We start from the raw sequence: 20267 nt of genomic DNA on the forward strand, positions 1-20267 counted from the left end.
ATGACATGGCACGGACTGGCTCAGAAAATCTCCCTGCATCATTATATCAAAACCAGGCCTATACTGAATGTAGGCAATTGAATTCCATGACTTTTGTTTCAATCAACTGAACTAGACCAATAAAATAGTAGGCTAGTATTTATGTTTTTCGTTAATAATAATGCATGCTAATTATTATTGAACGGTAAGTACGCTGGTATGTATACGCTATGGTACACTATATAAGCTTGTAGATCTGTTTATTTTAAGCATGCCGCCGCATTCTGTCAGAATCTCGTGTGTGTTATTATTGAACCATTTCATTTCATGTCTGTCTGTCTGTCTGTCTGTCTGTCTGTCTGTCTGTCTGTCTGTCTGTCTGTCTGTCTGTCTGTCTGTCTGTCTGTCTGTCTGTCTGTCTGTCTGTCTGTCTGTCTGTCGGCATCTGATCTACAAGCTCACGCATCGCAGCGGACAGCGGTTGATTATCGCTGGGCCGCAGCGGGTCTATATCGCCTAATGTATCATACAGCGAATGAAAGCAAACGTGTGTGTGTGTGTGTGTGTGTGTGTGTGTGTGTGTGTGTGTGTGTGTGTGTGTGTGTGTGTGTGTGTGTGTGTGTGTGTGTGTGTGTGTGTGTGTGTGTGTGTCGCGTGTGCGTGTGCGTGCGAACTTCATGACAGTGGTGCAGCATTACATTGTATTTTGATTTGAAATAAATAATGATGAATAGATGTCTATACTGTTGCTTGTGTGTGTGTTATGCTATAGGGTTAGCTGGAACACACGCCCTGTATGATCTGTGGTGCGCATCTACAAGCTCCAAGTGTTGCGTCCACATGCAGCGCGTTGTGAGCTTGCAGATCGTCGGTGCCCCACTATAGAGAGATGGTAGGGTAGTGCCCAAGCCTATTCCTATATGATCTGTGGCTATATTAAAGGCCTTTTATGTGATCTCACATAATGTGCGAGTCAGAGCTAACGTTACTCAATGATCATTTGCGTCTGATTGATATCACAGCACAGCGTGTGCTGAGAGAGAGAGAGAGAGGGGGGGGGGGGGGGGGGGTGTATGCTCCGTTCATTGGCTCTATATGCCGTGCGAGACAGGATGATTTTAAATAAATATGTCTGTCTCTGCGTCTCTAGAGCTATAACATATAGCACACATGTGTGCACATGTGATGTGTGTGCGCGCGCACACACACACACACACACACACACACACACACACACACACACACACACACACACACACACACACACACACACACACACACATACACACACGAGATTCTGACTAAAATAAACAGATCTACAAGCTTATAGTGTACCTTAGCGTACATACCAGCGTACTTACCGTTCAATAATAATTAGCATGTATTATTATTAACGAAAAACATAAATACTAGCCTACTATTTTATTGGTCTATAGTTGTTTGAAACAAAATGGTTGCTGCTTCTGATTAGTTACTAACTTTATTAGACCAATTTAAAATAGTATTAGATGTTTTTCGTTAATAATAACTTATGCTAATTATTACTGAACCATTTTAGATGTTTATATTTCACCAACAGGCATGATAATGCATTTATACTGGCAGAATAGGCCAGTGGCCACCGGCCGGCGCAGTACGGCACAATCACAGCTCAGTCCATTTTAATATCATAGCGCAATTCCATGTTTATATACATCTGCTGGTGGGGGGTGCTGCTATATGTTGATTGCCCATTTGTATAACACATTATATAATATAGGTGCTTGTATGGTGCGTGTATATAATAGGCCTACATTTAAATGACCACATTTAACACACACACACACACACACACACACACACACACACACACACACACACACACACACACACACACACACACACACACACACACACACACACACACACACACACACACACACACACACTAGAGCCCTGCACGGGCCTAAAATATAGGGGCCCGTGGAGTTAAGGGACCGTCCGGCCCTAAGCCCGTTGGTACAGTCCAGAAACGGACGCCCGGAAGCCCAACATATTTTTATTTAATATTTCAAGCATACGTGCCGCTGCCGCGGTCGCTCTATTGGTGCACGGACGCAGCAGCAGCCGCTATAGGCCTACTCACTCACAGCTGCACTATATCGCTCTGATAAACCTGCACATTAAGGAACAAGAAGTCAATAACACACAGACGTCACACAAAAAAGTAGCCTACTTAAATATAATTTTATACAGTAGCTGCTGCACGTGCACTGTCAATCAGCGCAACGCGTTGTGAGCTTGCAGATCGGCTATCGCGGAGCGGACTCACACTGCATTATAAAACCCAGACGGACAATAATAAGAACACTTACGTTATGTTACGTTTCTGCAATGTACAAATCCAACTTTGTTTAGTGTAATGCTCCCGCAGTATTTAATGTTTTTAGAGCCGTACCCTATATGCTACTTATACTTAGTACTCGGTGTGTGTGTGTGTGTGTGTGTGTGTGTGTGTGTGTGTGTGTGTGTGTGTGTGTGTGTGTGTGTGTGTGTGTGTGTGTGTGTGTGTGTGTGTGTGTGTGTGCACATGTGTCACACATGATGTGTGCTACAGTATATATGTTATAGCTCTAGAGACGCAGAGACAGAGACATATTTATTTAAAATCATCCTGGCACAGGCCTATAGTCTATACTAGACAACGGCGTCAACCGTCAACTCCGCTGGTGGCAAAATAATAAGCCAATAATAATAAGTTGCGGGGCGGGTGCCTTAAAATATATAGGCTACTCTAAGGTGGGCACGCACCCACTGTCGTTATAGGAACCTTCTGCCCTTGCCTATAGAACTGCCCCCCCCCCCCCCCCCCCCTATCCGCCTAAGGCAAGTCATTGAGACACAGACAGACAGACAGACAGACAGACAGACAGACAGACAGTCAATGCGCTATACGAGCGCGGTGAGCTTTGATGATCGGCTAAATTAATATAGCCGTGTATATAAATTAAATTCATATGTCCTTGTAGGTTATCTATTGTGTAGGCCAGCCACCCCCCCCCCCCCCCAGAAGGACGATCGTAATCACATATTGCCTTGCGCTGTGCGTAAAATAGTAATTTTTTCAGTATGAGGCGATACGCAGCATCTACACAAAGTGCATAGGGGGACCCCCCGACCCCCCCCCCCCTGCAAGGGTCCACATGGGGTGGGGGGGGGGGGGGGGAGGCACACAGATAGGAGCTCAGACGCTCACACACACACCCCCCCAGGGGTCCACAGACGCGGGTCGGGCCATCCCGTATGTAGGAGAGGAGCTGGTAGATCTGCTATTTTCGGTGGGCATGGGTGACAGCTCTGGAACGCAGGGTCGCCTGGGGACGGCGAAGGGCTCCACGGACCGGCAAGGTGCACGCGGTGGCCTGGCACACGTGCACACGTGCCAGGCCACAGGGCGCAGGGCGGACCGGCAAGGTGCACGCGGTGGGCGTAGGGCAGCGCAGGGCACCGCGCAGGGCACCGCGCACCGGGCATATAACAAAGTCAAACGATTACGTCGCAAACGGGTAGATATAGCCGCGACGAGTTCCGTTCTGTTGCGACGAGTCCACACACGCCACAACGAATTACCTTTTACGTCGAGAAGGGTAGATATAGCCGTGACGTGTCCCGTTCTGTCGCGACGTAAAAGAATAGTCAAACTACTAGGTCGCAAACGGGTAGATATAGCCGCGACGAGTCCGTTCTGCCGGGACGAATTGATATTTACGCCAGGACGTACTCGAATATACGTTGCGACGGAAAAATATACGTCGCGACGTCCGTCGTACGCCGTGAAGGCATTTCGCTCCACCTGGAGAATTCATGTCTCGTAACGTATGAAGTGGCAGTGAATCTGCAATGAATGAAAGTGACTCATGCCACATATGTGCAGGCTTCTAAAAGTCAAAATGTTAGAGGGATAAACAGTATCCAACTCAATCAACTTTAACGACCGTCTTGACTACAGTGATTGGTATTATTGCTATCACCTGGGTGGCTCAGTCGTGCAACTTTCTCGATGTGTTCAACAACACAGCCATTAAAATAACACTGACAGAGCTATGAGGTGGCGAAAGCTTGCAGAGCATAGCAACGGCTGCTATAAACTATTTGCATTGGACAATCGCTTTTGGGGTTGGGTTTAGCGAAGGGCTAATTCATAGTCTTACCATTTCCCCTCTGTGATTAATAAAGAAAGCTCCAGTGTCCTCCTTCAGCGTAATGTATTTTTTACATCTGGAACGGTGAGAAATTGTTCGGTAGAGCAATATTAATAGGTCTATAAAATGTCCTGCCATATGCTTTGTTATTTAGTCCTGTTACATCGATGCTTATACTTTGTGAAACTAAGTTCTCATTTACAGGAGAACAATCATTGAGTTTCACTCTCACAAAAGTTCAGTTTGCAATCTATCGCGTGTGGGGAATCACACAAGCTCGCAATGCCTTGTCAGCTTGTAGATCTGCACTGGTCGACGGCCGACAGTCATACTATGGAGTAGTACTAGTAATGCTTTTGTTATAGTGCGAAATTGGAGTGTGGATCTATGCAAATGATCATCCAATATACGAAAGTGTGGGATTCATCGTTAATACACCATTACACCTGTGTATGCAAAGTGCACAAATCAAGGCTGTACTATACACACCCCCTTCCATGAACCTGACGTTTGTCTTTACCAGTACCCTGAGCATTCGAGTGACCCCCATCCTTTCCCTGCTATCACCTATTCATTCATTCATTCATTCATTCATTCATTCATTCATTCATTCATTCATTCATTCAATTCATTTTTCTATGCATCTGTTCGACTCTCAACCTCCACTGGGAGACGAGAACAATCACACATGACAAAGACATACTCACTATTGAAAAGGAACACAGCGCAGTCTTGATTCATAACGTCTCTGTAGTGCGAGACTGAAAAGCCATTAATGAGAACATACCATGCTGGAAACGCAGTAATAACCCATTAGAGATGAATGAGAGAAACGTATGGATGCGGTTAAACGCCAGTCGTCTGGGCCGCAGACTGTCAGCTTGCCGAGACAAATCTTGTGTGAGAGCAGTTTCGCCCAACGTTGTCACACTTGGCTGGCCACACACCGACCGGCCGCTCTCACAGATTAATTGTCAGCCGTAAATTAACTTCCCTTCCATCCAAATGAAACAGAGGAGCAACCAGAGATATAGGGCTCTTTTCTGACATACTGGGGGGGAGTTTGAACATCGGTAACTGTCAAGTAGCCTTGAACCGTCAGATGGGCCATGAGAAACTGTTCCATCAGGGAGGGTGTGGCTTCTCCAGGTTTTGCGGGGACAAGGAGTCGACCGGGCACGTTTTCCTTGGTATTTTAATGGATTACAAAAAATAACCTAAGAAGGGTAGATGTCGAGATGGGACTAATGGAAAGTTGGAAACCAAAGTTTGATCTGTTGATTGTCATATCTCTTCACAGTTCACACACACATGAAAATTATTGAAACGCATTGCCAAACGTTACAAACCATTGAGAACAAACCCCAACGAGACAAACATAATAACCCTTAAGGACAAAAAGGTATCCTTCCTCCAAGTTGTACTGCTTGTCAAAGTGTAAATTGCAGTCTTGAAAAAGAAAATAATCCAAGGCATTCCGTCTTTGGTGAAAAGTTTAATAGTTTATTTGATGATGGGCAAGGCACTAAAGGCATAATAACCCTTAAATAAGGGATGCTAAGGACACTCCTTTATTAGCTGGGTCACAGTCTCACAGACTATACTGTACGTTAATATTCAATTCAATATTTAATATTCAAACAAGAGTTCATTATTATTAATGAAACTGAGCTTCTTGTGGACGTAAATCATAATAATGGGATCGCTCTTATTACCTTATGCTGAATAGATGAGGGCCATAAAATGCATTGGGAGATGAGGTTCCTTCCTGCCCTTAATAGATTTCTTCGTCTTGGTAGGAATTGACTGCTTCCAGTGGCATGTTTCCAGTCTTCTCTCTTCTACATGTCCCCCCAACATGTCATAATATCACAAGATCAGTGTGGATCAGTTACACAGGTGACTGAATTCAAAGAGGACCTTTAGCAAGACAAGACATTACACCACATAGACGCAGATGTAATTCACTACATCTAATCTACGTATCTACTATGACTTTCGGCCTGTGCTCACAATTTAACACAATATTTCCCACACAGGCGAAGTCTCTGGATTCGTGCTCGCAACCGCCTTTGCCAATACGGGATCTCTCGGGTTTGTTTAATGTCAATGAATCCAGAATTAATAGTATTTTTTTACTCACTTGGTAGATGTTGTGGTATAGTGTGAACGCTGCGTACCGTTCCCCGATCACCCAACCGTCCCAGGGACCACATGGAGGTAGTCTCGGGACTGATGGAAGTGTACTCTGATACGGATCGATGCGATATGACGGCATTGAATACAGTTGAATGTAAGTGTACTCGGGTTGCGGAAGAATCAAGGCCAATGTGAATCATGGCCAGCGGGGACCGGGCAATTGTAATCGGGAACAGTTTGAATCAAACAGACTCGGTGTGAATCTGCCCTTATTAGTGCCTGTGATTGACTAATAGGCCCTTAGTACACACTGCATCGCCAAGGTTTTGCTCGCTGTGTGTGACGAGCTCTGCGAGAAGATCCGGCGACAATGAAAGCGCTCACCGATGCCATCCCGAGCTTTTCTCTATGTCTAGCAGTGTTGTTTTTGGCAGCAAATTTCTATTTTAGTTTAATCATATAGGTCCTAATTCATTAAAAAGAAATACGCCACCGTTACACAGTGGCGGAAACAGATATCGTATTTATCCGTCCGATCAAGCTACATTGAGATGCCGTGTTATTCAGAGAGTGGTGTGTACCACAGGTTCGCAGGCGTATCGCAGGTGTATGTCATACTGAATGAAGCGGGTGCAAAGTGATCGGAAAAGCACCCGACAACCTCATCTGCATTGATCCACGCCCCATATCGTACCATAAAAGGCTTCAAGCATGACTCAGCAGACAGCAGTTTGAGATCCGTCTGTCAAAAAAAGAAAAAAGGCTTTGCAGCCGCAGACTGCACCATTGTATATTACCACTGTAGGCTACTATATATGTACAAACTGACATCAATCCATCAAAGGACACCAAAGGAAATAAAAAGATTTCCAAGCTTACAACGGTGCGTGCTCCGCTGAAGCAATATAATTATAATTTATTTAATTAAGTTCGGGACCAAGGCGGGTGCTCACTCACACCTTTGCAGAGGTAAAACATATCCGATATTTAAAATATCGGATATATGTCAATGCAAAAGTTGTCTTTTGAGAGAGAGCTAGAGAGAGAGAGCTAGAGGGAGAGAGAGAGAGAGAGACAGAGAGAGAGAGAGAGAGAGGGGGGGGCATGGGCCCTCAACACTGTTTGCGCGATAAAGAACAGTAGCCTATACATTCATAAGTGAATAATTATAGGCCTATATAGGCCTGGGATCCTCTTGTCTGAAGAAATTATAATCCAGTGAGTTTATCCAGTGAGTTAAACTATTCTGTGTGTGGCATCCATGCATGTGATCAATATCAATATACATTATTATAAAGTCTGTCCGTCATGTTTGTGAACAAGCGCGAGTGGAGGTGAGCTGGCTTTCAAACACGCTGATGCCATTTATATAGGGCTATATAGCCCTATTCATTTTCCAATGTGAATCGGATCGGCAGCACGCTGCTGTCTGCCCCCCCCCCCCCCCCCCCACACACACACACACACACACCCTGCACACACACACACACACCGACCGACAGTCAACTGACTCAAGGAGCTCCGTAACAAAACAATTTCAATAGGCCTGCCGCCTACTGCAGGCATTACTACACTAAACAATGTTGGATTCGTACAGTGCAGAATGCAGATAAGCCTATGTTCTTATTATAATTGTGAGTTTGTTTTTTAACATGCAGCGCGAGTCCGCGAGAGCCGATCTACAAGCTCACAACCGTTGCACTTCGAGTAGAAGGCTGCCGAGTGAGCAGCCCCAATCGCGCATGATAGAAATATCCTAATGCATGCATTTAGGCATACAAGTGCACTCGGCTTTTATAGCCTATATATATATATATATATATATATATATATAGGCTATCATTTCTTTATGTGCTGCTCGACCAATATGTTGGGGACACATGCCTACATATTTTATCTGAGATTTGGGAACAATTTATTGATTCAGCATGAAGACTAAAGCCTTCTGAATAAATCTATACGCAAGTGTATGCTTGCGTAGATTTCTCCGCCACCTAAAGAGGTCCCGTAGGATTTGGCGGAGTTTCCGACAAACCTACGTGAGCGTCAAGTTCACGGCCATTTCCATGAATTCCAAATTAATGTGGGAAATCCACGTAAATGCCTTTCCTCTAGCGTCACGTTATTATATCAGCGGAAACGCGTTGAAGAATCAGGACCATAGTCTTTGGACTGAAACTTCATTTAGTTTTAGTCTCATTTTAGTCACCTGGAATGTCTTAGTGTTAGTCTAGTTTTAGTCGAGTAAATGTCATAAGATTTTAGTCGACTAAATCTACAGTTGATGCCGTCGTAATGAGTGTTTTTACACTTGCTGAAAATAGCCAATCTACAATTTTCAGCATGCAACCAAGTGTAAAATGACTGGATCTCTTGTCCACTAGTCCCTTCCTGACATTTTAGTCTAGTTTTTATTTGTTGACGAAATTGTCAGTATATTTAGTCTTAGTTTTAGTCATCGTAGCTTAGTTTTCATTTAGTTTCCATTTGTTTTTGTCAGTGAAAATAGGTAGTCGACAGCTATACATTTTTCGTCTTAGTTTTAGTCGACGAAAACAACACTGATGTCTCGCAGGTTTGATGATATTGGGCTCTCTCTCGTCGCCTGTACATCATACAGTATGAACGAGTTGTAATAAATTGAAGTGCTCTCTCGTGCTCTGTCCACGCTTTCTCTCTCTGTGTTTTTCACGTCATTTCTGTATCTCTCTCTCTATCTCTCAATCACTCTCTTTCTCACACTTAACCCATTTAGGCCTGACGTCGAAATTATTATTTTTTAAATCATGACAGTTTTCTGAAAAACCTGTGTTTCTATGTCAGTGGTGCTAAACCTTTTTCATGTATTTGGCCGCCGACCCCTATCTGAAAAGATGTTGTTCCAGGGACTCCCCCAGAAGGATATGTATTGAAAGATTTGTGCCACATTTTCCAGATTTTTCAAAAATAGCAGACCTACAGTGGCGCGCTATGAGCTTGTAGATCTGCTATTTTTCAATAGCTAAATTATAACATAATGCTTTAAAACACCAAAAGGGATTCCCGCCCAAAATGGGTTAAGCTATTATGTCAAATACAGTCTCCATTTCCTTGCTGACGTGCAGCAGAAATTGAATATATGTTTGAGCGAAACTGTATAAAATCTTACTCTTGCTCATTTCTTATTGCCTTCAGCTCAGCATTTCCCAGCCGGTGACAGTTAGGGGAGGAATGGAGTGGCAGGCCCACTGGCATCGTAATGGTGTGTTGCAGGCTGACTCCAGCGCTCCTATTTCATTTGGTTTCGTCAGACTCCCTGCGGCCGAACTGTGAGGAGCAGTGTTATGAAACGCTTAACACCGCCATCATCCCGTGCACTGTTACAGCAGATAGCAGCCAGTTAAATGTAATAAGAAATTAAGAGGGAGACCAGGCTCGACCCATTTAGACCGGCTGCTGCAGCCACTTTACGTTCCCCCGTAGCATTGTTATCTTTGAAGCCCAGAATGTGTGCACGTCTCCTTGTAGTTTTATAGTCTTTGTAGTATAGACAATTCTGACTAGGGATGATGATGCACCGAATGAAGAAATTCTTGGCCGAAACCGAATATAGGAAACAGAAAACCGAATAAACCGGTCTAAATAAATGGCTTAATATAAACTTTCTCAAAATGTGTTTACGATTTACGTGTAAATTTGTTTTCTGGAGCTCACCTCCGATCCGATCGAAAATCTACACTTGACCAGGGTCGGAGGTGGGACTGAGAAGGAGGTATATACATTGACGGTGGGGGATCTAATCACTAAGATATTTTGTCGCCATGTTTTCATCGTTTGTCATTATGCATGTCACGCTATATAGCACATCGTCACACACTTAGGGGAGGGCTTTTGGGGCGCAGATGGATGAAGTGTATATATTATTTATGAGAGGAATATGAGATGCCAGTGGAGGAAGGACATGTCACCAAGGGGCGATGACTCATACTATAGCGAGTGACCATTACTACCAGGGCTGCGTTGCCAGTTGATACCTTTGCCTGCAATCAATATGAAACCCCCGGACAAGTTAAACAATGCAAGCTGATTCTGTACTGAATGAATGCAGCGCTGCACAGTGACCTTTAGTTAAAAACTAGCTGTACAAGAACCTGTCGTCATTTGAAGATTTGGGAAGATTGAATTGCATCCCCTGTTTGTTGTGGATCCAGATTCCAGCCTCATACCATCCAAGTGCCACAAACAATGTATTTCTAGACTCTTGCAACATCTAAACTAAACGTATCGATTTCCCATTTATTTTTATTAGCCACCACAGCTATTGTCAGCAAAATATGAAAGGATGTGAAATACATGAAATATGAATGAAAGTAAATTGGAGCGTAGCCTTGCTAGCTCTACTAAAAGATCAGTTCCATCTCAGGGACAGCCAAATAAATATGCTTGCGCGGACCTTCAAAACAAACTTGGGCAACAAGAAAACACAGGCAGCAGAAAAACAAAATTGGAGTTGGAATGACACGCATACAGTGCATAAACGTAAAAGCCTATTACAGGGATATTTGAATTAATGCGCTCCACCTACAAGGAGGGTAGGTCCAAGAAGTATACTTTTATTTGAAAACTTTAGTTACTAGTTATTTAGATTTGTATTCAAAACATTTGAAAACTTGAAACTGGACATTACGCATAATGAGTACTTTTGCTTTTTGTTACTTTGAGTACATTTTGATGGCAATACTTTTGTACTTTACTCAATTACATTTTGAATTCCGGACTTTTACTTGTAACAGAGTATTTCTATATTGCAGTATTTGCTACTTTTACTTGAGTAAAACATTTGAGTACTATAGTATTTCCACCACTGGCGTTATGTTATACAGTATGAACATCCCCTTCTCTGCCCTCACGTCGTCCATCCACGCCTCTCCGCATCACCGCCCTGTCATAAAGCAGTGTCTATGTGCCATGGAACTACCCCTTGGTACAATTAAGCCCCTTTCCCTTTGCACTGCAGCTGCGCTCGATAAACCCAAGCCAAACAAACAAGTGTTACGAGATATAATAATACGGCTATATGGCTGTACGTGTGTGTGTGTGCGTGCGCGCACGCACAGTCGAAAGTAGAATACGGAGGCGGTCTAAGATCAGTGTTGTGCAGGCTTTGTGGACAGCCCTAATGGCACAGGCTATTGATTGTGTGTACTGTAATATGTCAACATGATCCCATCCAGCGGCAGGAGCAGGCCCAGGGCAGCCCTCGAAGGTCATCGGCAGCCATCTGCTGCACCCGCCGCTTGTTTACAGTGCCACCGCTACATTCCCACTATCTCATCTCGGCAAGGCAAAAAGAGAGCTTACATTGATCCAAAATGAGAAATTAGACTTGAGATGACTATAGAAGAGCACTGGTTCTCAGACATTTTGATGTCAATTGGACCACCAAATTGACGCGTATACCGGGCTGCAGACCCAGATCTGAAAAGCCAGGGACTCCCATAAGAGAAGGTGTTTGATTAGTGCCGGCAAGTGCAGACGTTTATTAGCCTGACACTCACTCTGAACTTTCATTTAATTTCACTTCATTGTTCAGACTGAAAGGCCTCCCCCACGGCAGCAGTTTCTGGAATGGGCGTTGTCAAAGCGGCAGTCTTCGGCGATTGGTTCATACCAACCAATCGGAATAGTAGGAAAGCAGATGGCGTTGTTGTCAATCATGTGGCTATGGTGAATGTGAACCCGGTTGCTAATCCAAACAAACACCGCCAATGAGCGCTACTAGCATGTAAAGATGTCTGTAAAGAAACAATTAATCATAGGGCGATTTTTATAGCCAGATTGATACGGTCGCGAGTTACCGCAGTGGGGGCAGCCATGTTTGTTGTTTGACGCCGTCGAGTGACAGGGCTGATGGCCAATCAGCTGCTGCGATCAGATTTTGTGTGTGTGTGTGTGTGTGTGTGTGTGTGTGTGTGTGTGTCTGTGTCTGTGTCTGTGTCTGTGCCTATCATCTGGACAGTCATTCTAATGACATTCTCTCATTCGATTACCTTCTATCTGGTGAAGTCATAGTGAAAATAAGCTTAATGGAGCAATAGATATAACATTATAATCTTAATCATCTCTATTTTGGGCATGTCATAGCGAGAATAGCAGATCTACTCGTGTGTGCTCGTCTATTTCCTCAACCATTGAAATGGGGCTTTAGGGCGGGAACCCCTTTTAAATAATAATTAAAACCAAAATGTAGGAAACGAAAAAAAATAAAGGGACCCATAAAAATGTGTCCGTGACCCACAATTGGGTCCAGACCGCCACGGGTTGGGAACCACTATACCCTGCCTATAGAACCCCCCATTCAAGGTCCCCTGGGGTGGTCCCTGGACCGGACGATGAGAACATGGCGAGGCCAGGTGTCGTACACGGAGAGGCAGACAGCAGGCAGACACAGATGCTCTATAAATACAAAGAGAGAAGGTGATTCACCATACCAGAGCTTCATGTTTATACAGTGTGGGGATATGTAAAAGCATTAGCAAGCGAAGACTGTGTGGGTGCATGTCAATAGCGTATTGATTGGACGTGCCTGGACAGGCTTTTCCATGGAGAATGGGAGATACATTATGTTTTATGTAACTGTCTGTCTTTGGCTTGCTTGGGGTGGTATATACAGCCCTAGCTCCAATTGTAGGCAGGCATGCAGACTCGTTGTCTGGTATACACTAACACTACCACCAAGTTATCCAAGCCAAGCTTGTAGAGCAAGTAGTGTCTCTTGACTGTTAATATAGTTTGTCTGGCAAGGCTGACTGTTTGCCTTTATATCCCTGTCCTGCTGTCTTAGTTCTGTGTAATGTTTCTGTCGGTCCGTCTCTCTCTCTCTCTCTCTCATTATCCCCAGTGTATCTCCCAAGCACTTTGGCTCTTAAGTGCTCTCTCTCTCTCTCTCCCTCTTTCTCTTCCCCTCCACCTCGCATCTCCTCCCTCCTCCTCTCCTGCTGTCTTTCTGTGAGCGCTGCGCCCTGCCAAGCGGGGCCGTCCCTGGAGTGACCTTGGGGTAATGAGCTCCTGATCACGAGTCAGGAAACCAAGCTTTCAGCACGCCCCCCTCGGCAACACGCACGCACGCACGGACACACACACACACACACACACACACACACACACACACACACACACACACACATGCACGCACACTATACTACACACACAGCTATCATATGCCCAGCCCTGTGCAAAGGGACAAGAGAAATAGTGTTGGAAAGACAGACAGGCTATAACAGACAGTGCAGAGGTGCAGATTAGAAGAGAGTAAAGAGAGAAAAACAAACTTACGGCAAGTGAGAAACACAACTACCAGACCTCCAATTTTTAAAGTAAGTCAATTTCTCCTTTCTGCGTGCACTCCAGTGTTTGGTAGTCAGAGCAGAGAGATGGTGTGCTGTATAACTGTGAAGGGTAGATTTCAGCACCGGGGAGAGCGGATGGGGACCAAAAAAGTTTGGCAACTCAACACAAAAAAAATAAAAGTATTCTGGGCGGATAGACTTTGGTGTAACAGATGGCATTTGAGAATAATGTCGTTGTTGTTGTTGTATCAAGTGTGTGTTGTGAAATGTATTTGTTTTATGAAACTTTAGCTTTATTGAAGCAGACCTCTTATACAGACCTCTATAGCCAAAGCTCTGTGGCCAGAGCCGCTCGAGAAACTCACTTTAAGTTGTCTCTGGAGGAACGGTGATCAAAACAATTCTATGCGTTCCGTTCACTCTCGTAGTTACTGCTTCAGTGGAATATTGAAAAAAGGCTTTTGTGGCTGGGCGGCTGCAGCCCAATTGTCTCTTTGTTGGCTTTCCAATTTATTTAAATCATAGTTTTTCCCTGAGGCTGTTCATATGAGTTAATAAAAATAGGAAAACATAAAAGAGTATTAAACCCACTGAAAATCAAACACACAAAGCTGGCTTGTTGTCATATTATTTCCATTGTGTGTAACGTGTATATAAACTTGAGGAGTGCCAATAACACGTTTTGTCATAGGATGTGGACTGGTATGGTGAAAACATTATAGGGCTCTTTTCCTCTGTGATTCGACTTCAAACACACCATACAACATACAACATCTCCCTCATTATTGCAAATCAATCAAACATGCATGCATGCAAAAGTATTCCTGTGTGTCACTGTGAAATGTGTGCATTCGCGCTTGGCCGAAGTGGGCCAGCTTTTTCCCAGGATATCGCAATTTGGGTCAGGCCTGACTGGAATGACAAACCCAAGAAGCCGCATTGTATCGCCACTATGTGGTCCGGTGGACCTTATGCTAGCGTTGCCATGGCTATCTCCAGTCCCGGTATAGCAACCCGAGTCAGACCAAACAGTGTTCCTCTCTGTGCTTATGGGCATTCCTGTCGCAGACAAAAGCCTTTCCCGGGGCTCATTCTAAACTCAAAATGAGGTGGTCCGCTTCATTTCTTTAGAATCAACACATGGTGTGTTCCTAATGAAAGGTTCTGAGGAGATTAAACACGAGGTGGAGATGAGCTTGAGAAACCAAGGCTTGGTCCGCAGGAAGTCCGAGGACAATGTGGATTTAGCTGGAAGAGCGCCAGGAGGGCCGGGGAACTCATAAAGTCCGCTCCGTTTCTTAAATGGGCGCATGTCATTTTCCTCCGAGAATGCCATTAGGGCCCCCGTTTTTTTTTAAGCTGTTTTTTAATGCATTTTTAGCCTTTTCTCCTTGTTTAAGTGCTCGCCCCCCCACGCACTTCACCACGTGATCTCGCCCTATATGTCAAGACCGTGCACAAAGGCCGTGTGTTTTCTTTCTGCACCCAGCAATGCTTTCGCGAGACCACTCTTCATTGGAGGAGCCGGGAGACAGAATGGCACTGTGAGGGCCTTGAGAAGGACGCTCCAGGGGGGGAGTGACACTCCTGTGAATGGAGCCAATTCTGGTCTATAGGCGAGAGAGAGAGACAGAGGGAGAGAGAGAGAGAGAACAGGGGGGGGGGGACATGCACAAAGATCCTCACATTGAGTGGCTGGTTTATTCTAGTGGGGTGCGCGTTGACCCCTCACATGTGAGATGAACAGAGTGCATCTTGACGGGGTCCAGAGAGGCCTCCGGAGGAAAGGAGGACAGGATAAAGGGAAATGATGGCAGAAAGGAGTCAAGAGGCGTGCCGGAGAGGAGAGAGAGAGAGAGAGAGACGACCTGTCAAAGAACGCTCCTCTCCGTTGCCTCCTCTTCGGTCGTCGTATATAGTGGGGATGGTGGCAAATGGAGTTGACTAGGAAGCTAATGATGGAGTCCTCTCTCTCAGCCTCCTCACCGGCTTTTGACGGGGTTAAGTCGTCCTCCCAATATGGGAGTGGCAGTGTCCTGACACAGGGAGAGAGAGAGCGTGCCTTATATTTTAGTCAGGCCAATCGGTGATGAGAGCTGACAGTGACGCGGAGGACACTACGCACAGTTAAAAACTCATTCGCTGCCAGATGAAATACATGAATGATCTTTTTTTGGTATTTCCTTACCTTTTAAGTAGTCACAGTTTGTCAAAACGGTCCTTTGTTGAGGTCCGTCGAAAATTGCAATGGTGGTGGACACAGAAGTGGACGGTAGAGCGGAGGCTCTAACGTGGGAGTGGACGGGCGTTGTGTTTCTGCGACCACGTGATTTCCTGGTTCCTGATTTCAATGAGACTCAAAACAGTGAATCATAGGTTAGCGAAGAGCGCCATCTGGTGTAAAAGAAAATTGTCAAAAGTTGTCTTTGGCGGTGTGGGCCTATGAAAAATAATCATCCAAAGTCGTCATTGGCAGAGAGGGAATTTTAAATAATTATGTGCAGAAAATCTGAGTATTCTTTTTGAGCTACCAAGCAAGTGGCTATGTCATTACTTTCAATGCTCGACAACCAAGGCAGTCTGGAGGAAGCTTTAAGCTGCTCATGAGAGAATGTTCCTCTTGTGAGGGGTCGGTCCCTTTGTCTGAAGGACCCTATTGATGGGGCTGGTAATGCCTTTTGTGGTGGAATTCACATAGGTGTGTGTGTGTGTGTGTGTGTGTGCGTGCGTGCGTGCGTGCGTGCGTGCGTGCGTGCGTGCGTGCGTGCGTGCGTGCAACAACAACTAACAGCAACTTCACACTCTGGTAGATTGCCCTTCATCTCATCACCAGCACAGGCGTGGCAGTGGTTCAGGGGTAGAGTGGCCGGATGGGAACCGCGATGATCCCAGTTCGATCCCGGGCTCCCCCAGAGTTAGTGTCGAAGTGTCCTTGAGCAAGACGCTGAACCCCTAATTGCTCCTGATGGGCAGGTTGGTGCCTTGCATGGTTTCTTCCGCCATCGGTGTATGAATGTGTGTGTGAATGTGTGTATGAATGTGTGTGTGAATGGGTGAATGTAATGCACAAGCTTATGTAAAGCGTGTTGGATAAAAGCGCTATATAAATGCACCGCTTACCATTTAGTTCTCCGGTTGAACAGAAAGCAACATCTACTGTGGTCTGTGGTCAGGCCTATATGTCTCACTGCCCTTCGATTGGCTTAACATGTTTAATCTCAGAGAGCTAATGGTAACCAGAGGCCTTCTATTGCAATCAATCAGCTCATTAGACTTCCACATACACACGCACGCACGCACGCGCACACAGTATGCATATATTCACACACACTCGCATGCCCCAGTGGCCTGGCTTGACTTGTGGGTGACTGTAGGGCAGGAGGGCAAAGGTCATTAAGGGGTGGAGCCTAAAGGCCTATTTTTGTGACCAATGATTTATTGATTTGCAAGGCTGTAATTCATCTGAGAGTTTTAGTTTCACTATATAATAACAACACGAAGCACAGCTGAAGCGTCCATCGCCGAGAGAGAGAACCGATTACTACAGTATATGTCAGTCCTTGAACAAGATAATAATAATATAATATAGAGGGGGGGGGGGGGGGGGGGGGGGGGGGATATGGGAAAATGACAACTTTATTAGAAAACAAGTAAAATAAGAGTAAAAACCAATGAAAACAGTAGGTTAAAAACACACCAGCTCGGGAATGCTATTCTGAACAGGTGGGTCAATGCAAGGAGCTTGCATATAGTTGCATGTGCCTTTAATAAGTGAAGCGAGTTTTGGACAGGGAGAGCGCAGTTGTGTGTTTAGTATGAGTCAGTCAGGGACTACGTCTCCCCAGGGTGTCCACCACCCCCCCCCCCCCCCTCTCTCTCTGTCTCTCTCTCTGTGTGCGTCTCTCTCTCTCTCTGAGCTTGTGTGTGCTGGCTTCAGTTAGCGCACCACAGGGGAGCGGGGACTGTTTGTATCTATCTAATGAACTGAGGGATGATGCTGTCTCACGCACCATGTCACGAGAGAGAGGGGAAGCAAGTTCGACAGACAGATGAGGGAAGAAAAACAACATTATCTTAATGCTTATTTGCCATTCGGACGAGAACAGATTGGACACATTTGCATGGGGCATTGGGGGCATCCATATTCCATGCTTTGGGCTATAGACGCATCTGCCTGTAGACCCACTGTATATTAATGCAGAGTCAGTCATCATAATACCTTTTTAGTTTCTTGTTTGATGCAACTATGCTAATTGGCACAGAACCTGACCCTGGAGGAACTGTGAAAATAACATTCTGCAAAAATACGACGCCACAGCAAGCGCCTAAACACTCTGATGCATTGGCTCAATCAAAGGAAATCTCTTTTTTTTTTACAGCCACTCTCCGGTCTTGCGGTGCAGCGGAGTGAGATTTCGATTGGACCACGCAGAGTTATTAGCGGTATTATAACCACGTCTTGGAGAGAAAATTAGATACTTGTTGGGCACAGACTGTGAGAAGAGGAACCCGGGGAAAGTAGTAGAAATCAGCATTCATTAGAGAGCAGTGGGGTTTTCAAGCTTTTTTCATATGGAGGCCCATTATTTATTCGGGCCATTTGAGCCACGGACCCACATTTGATGAGATTTTAGCCTCTCGGACCCAATACTAAAGAATTATATTTTGTTATCGTTGGATAAGATGTTGTCCACAACTCCATGCCGTATTGATGTTGGTACCATAGGAGAGATAATCAAAAATAACGATTCTTCTCAGTACATTCTCTAATTATGTAGAATTCTTGTAAATAAACAATGAAGTAATGCAGATGCGTAGCAATAATTTAACTCTTGGGAGCGTAAAATGAAACCAAATGGACCATTTTATTGGTTTCATTTTACGCTCTCAAGAGTTAAAGATCCAATGATGAGGGTCGACGAGATGAGATGTGCTTTATTATCCCCGTCGGTAAATTGGTCCAATTTGGCTACCAACTGTCCCATCATTTAGCTGGGGACCACCTTGACCCCCCCCCCCCCTAAGGACCACTGGTACTGGTAGAAGACCACTGATTTAGAGGAATGATGGCGGCTTGCCTGTGTTAGGCTTTCTCCCCTGCTTTTGTTGTTGTTGTTGTTGTGACATGGTGGCCACTGACGCTGAATGTAAAGTTAAATTGATCGCGAGCATCATTGTGGCTCGCTGCCTCGCTCTGCCACTTAACCCATTCTGACCTGAGATCAGATTCTGAAAAAGCTATATGTTTCTATGTCCGTCGTTCTTCAAAAATAGCAGACCTACAAGTTCGTAGCCCTATGAGCTTGTAGATCTGCTATTTTTCAATAGCTAAAGCATAACATAATGCTAACACCAAAAGGGGTTCCCGCCCAAAATGGATTAAGCGCCTGTGTTCCAATCTCAGCACTAATAGGATCGCTAATGATAATGCTGAAATGGGATTGAATAATTCTGTAATGATAAGCCTCTGTGTGTAGAACACACTGACCTTTTCTTTTTTTTTTTTTTGTGCAGTATAAGCATGGTTATGGAATTGTATATAGATTATGAAAAATTGCAATTATATTCTTCTGTCCTTCTGAACTGCCATAATGATGTCTTTTGCTGTAGCCAGACGTATACGTATGGGAACAACAACACGATATCAATGAGTTAATTATTAATCACATAGCGTAGCCGTTCTATTTTTGAAATGCCTTTTCCTTTTGGCGAAAAGTTTACTTTATATTGCTGTAGCCAGAGGCGGATTTAGCTATTCGAACCGTTTCAAATGAGAAATGGGCCCCAAGCTAAAAGGGGACCCCCGCAGGGTGTGTGTGTGTGTGTGTGTGTGTGTGTGTGTGTGTGTGTGTGTGTGTGTGTGTGTGTGTGTGTGTGTGTGTGTGTGTGTGTGTGTGTGTGTGTGTGTGTGTGTGTGTGTGTGTGTGTGTGTGTGTGTGTGTGCAAAGGCAGTGCAAAGAGAAAGTGAGGATGAGACCCACATGGCCCACTTCGCTCAACAACTCAACTCGACAACAGCTCCCAAACTTGTCTGGGAGTCCAGTGTTGTTTTTGGCAGCAAATTTGATTTTAGTTTAAGTCATAGTCTCTTGAGTAGTTTTTAGTCACCTGGAATGTTGTAGTGTTAGTCTAGTTTTAGTCGACTAAATATAAGATTTTTTCCGACTAAATCTACAGTTGATTCAGTCGACTAAAATGTATTTTGGCGGGCCTTGAAGGTGTCGTAATGGCTGATTTTACACTTGCTGAAAATAGCCGACCTACAAACTCACGTTGTGAGCTTGTAGATCTGCTATTTTCAAGAGTAAAATGACTTGTCTTTTACTTATACTGGATCTCTTGTCCACTAGTCCCTTCCTAACATTTTAGTGTAGTTATTATTTGTTGACGAAATTGTCAAAAATATTTAGTCTCAGTTTTAGTCGTCATACAGTAGCTTAGTTTTCATTTAGTTTTAATTTAGTTTCCGCCAGTGAAAAAAGGTTGTCGACGCAATTTTTCGTCATAGTGTTAGTCGACAAAATCAACGCTGCCTGGATCTGAAGTGTGGGACTTCCACGACGGGTACAATGCAGTGACGGTGGTGGGTGGTATCATTACATGGTATTGATGGCAGCCAGCGAGAAATAAAATCTGGCAG

General features: G+C 44.7%; 1 protein-coding gene across 3 annotated transcripts in view; it reads left to right on the forward strand.

Moving 5' to 3' along the window:
- Window positions 1-20267, forward strand: part of ptn (pleiotrophin) — an 85354-nt gene that overhangs the window by 19866 nt on the left and 45221 nt on the right. The window contains exon 1 of one of the 3 annotated variants that reach the window (XM_083758287.1): window positions 13523-13654. The exons of the other annotated variants lie outside the window; for them this stretch is intronic. The gene's annotated coding sequence lies outside the window, so the exon portion shown is untranslated. Of the gene's footprint in view, window positions 1-13522; window positions 13655-20267 lie in introns of those variants that run through there. 3 annotated transcript variants of the gene reach the window in all.

The sequence above is a fragment of the Protomyctophum parallelum genome (assembly GCF_964188405.1).
Source record: "Protomyctophum parallelum genome assembly, chromosome: 22".
Taxonomy (NCBI): Eukaryota; Metazoa; Chordata; class Actinopteri; order Myctophiformes; family Myctophidae; genus Protomyctophum; species Protomyctophum parallelum.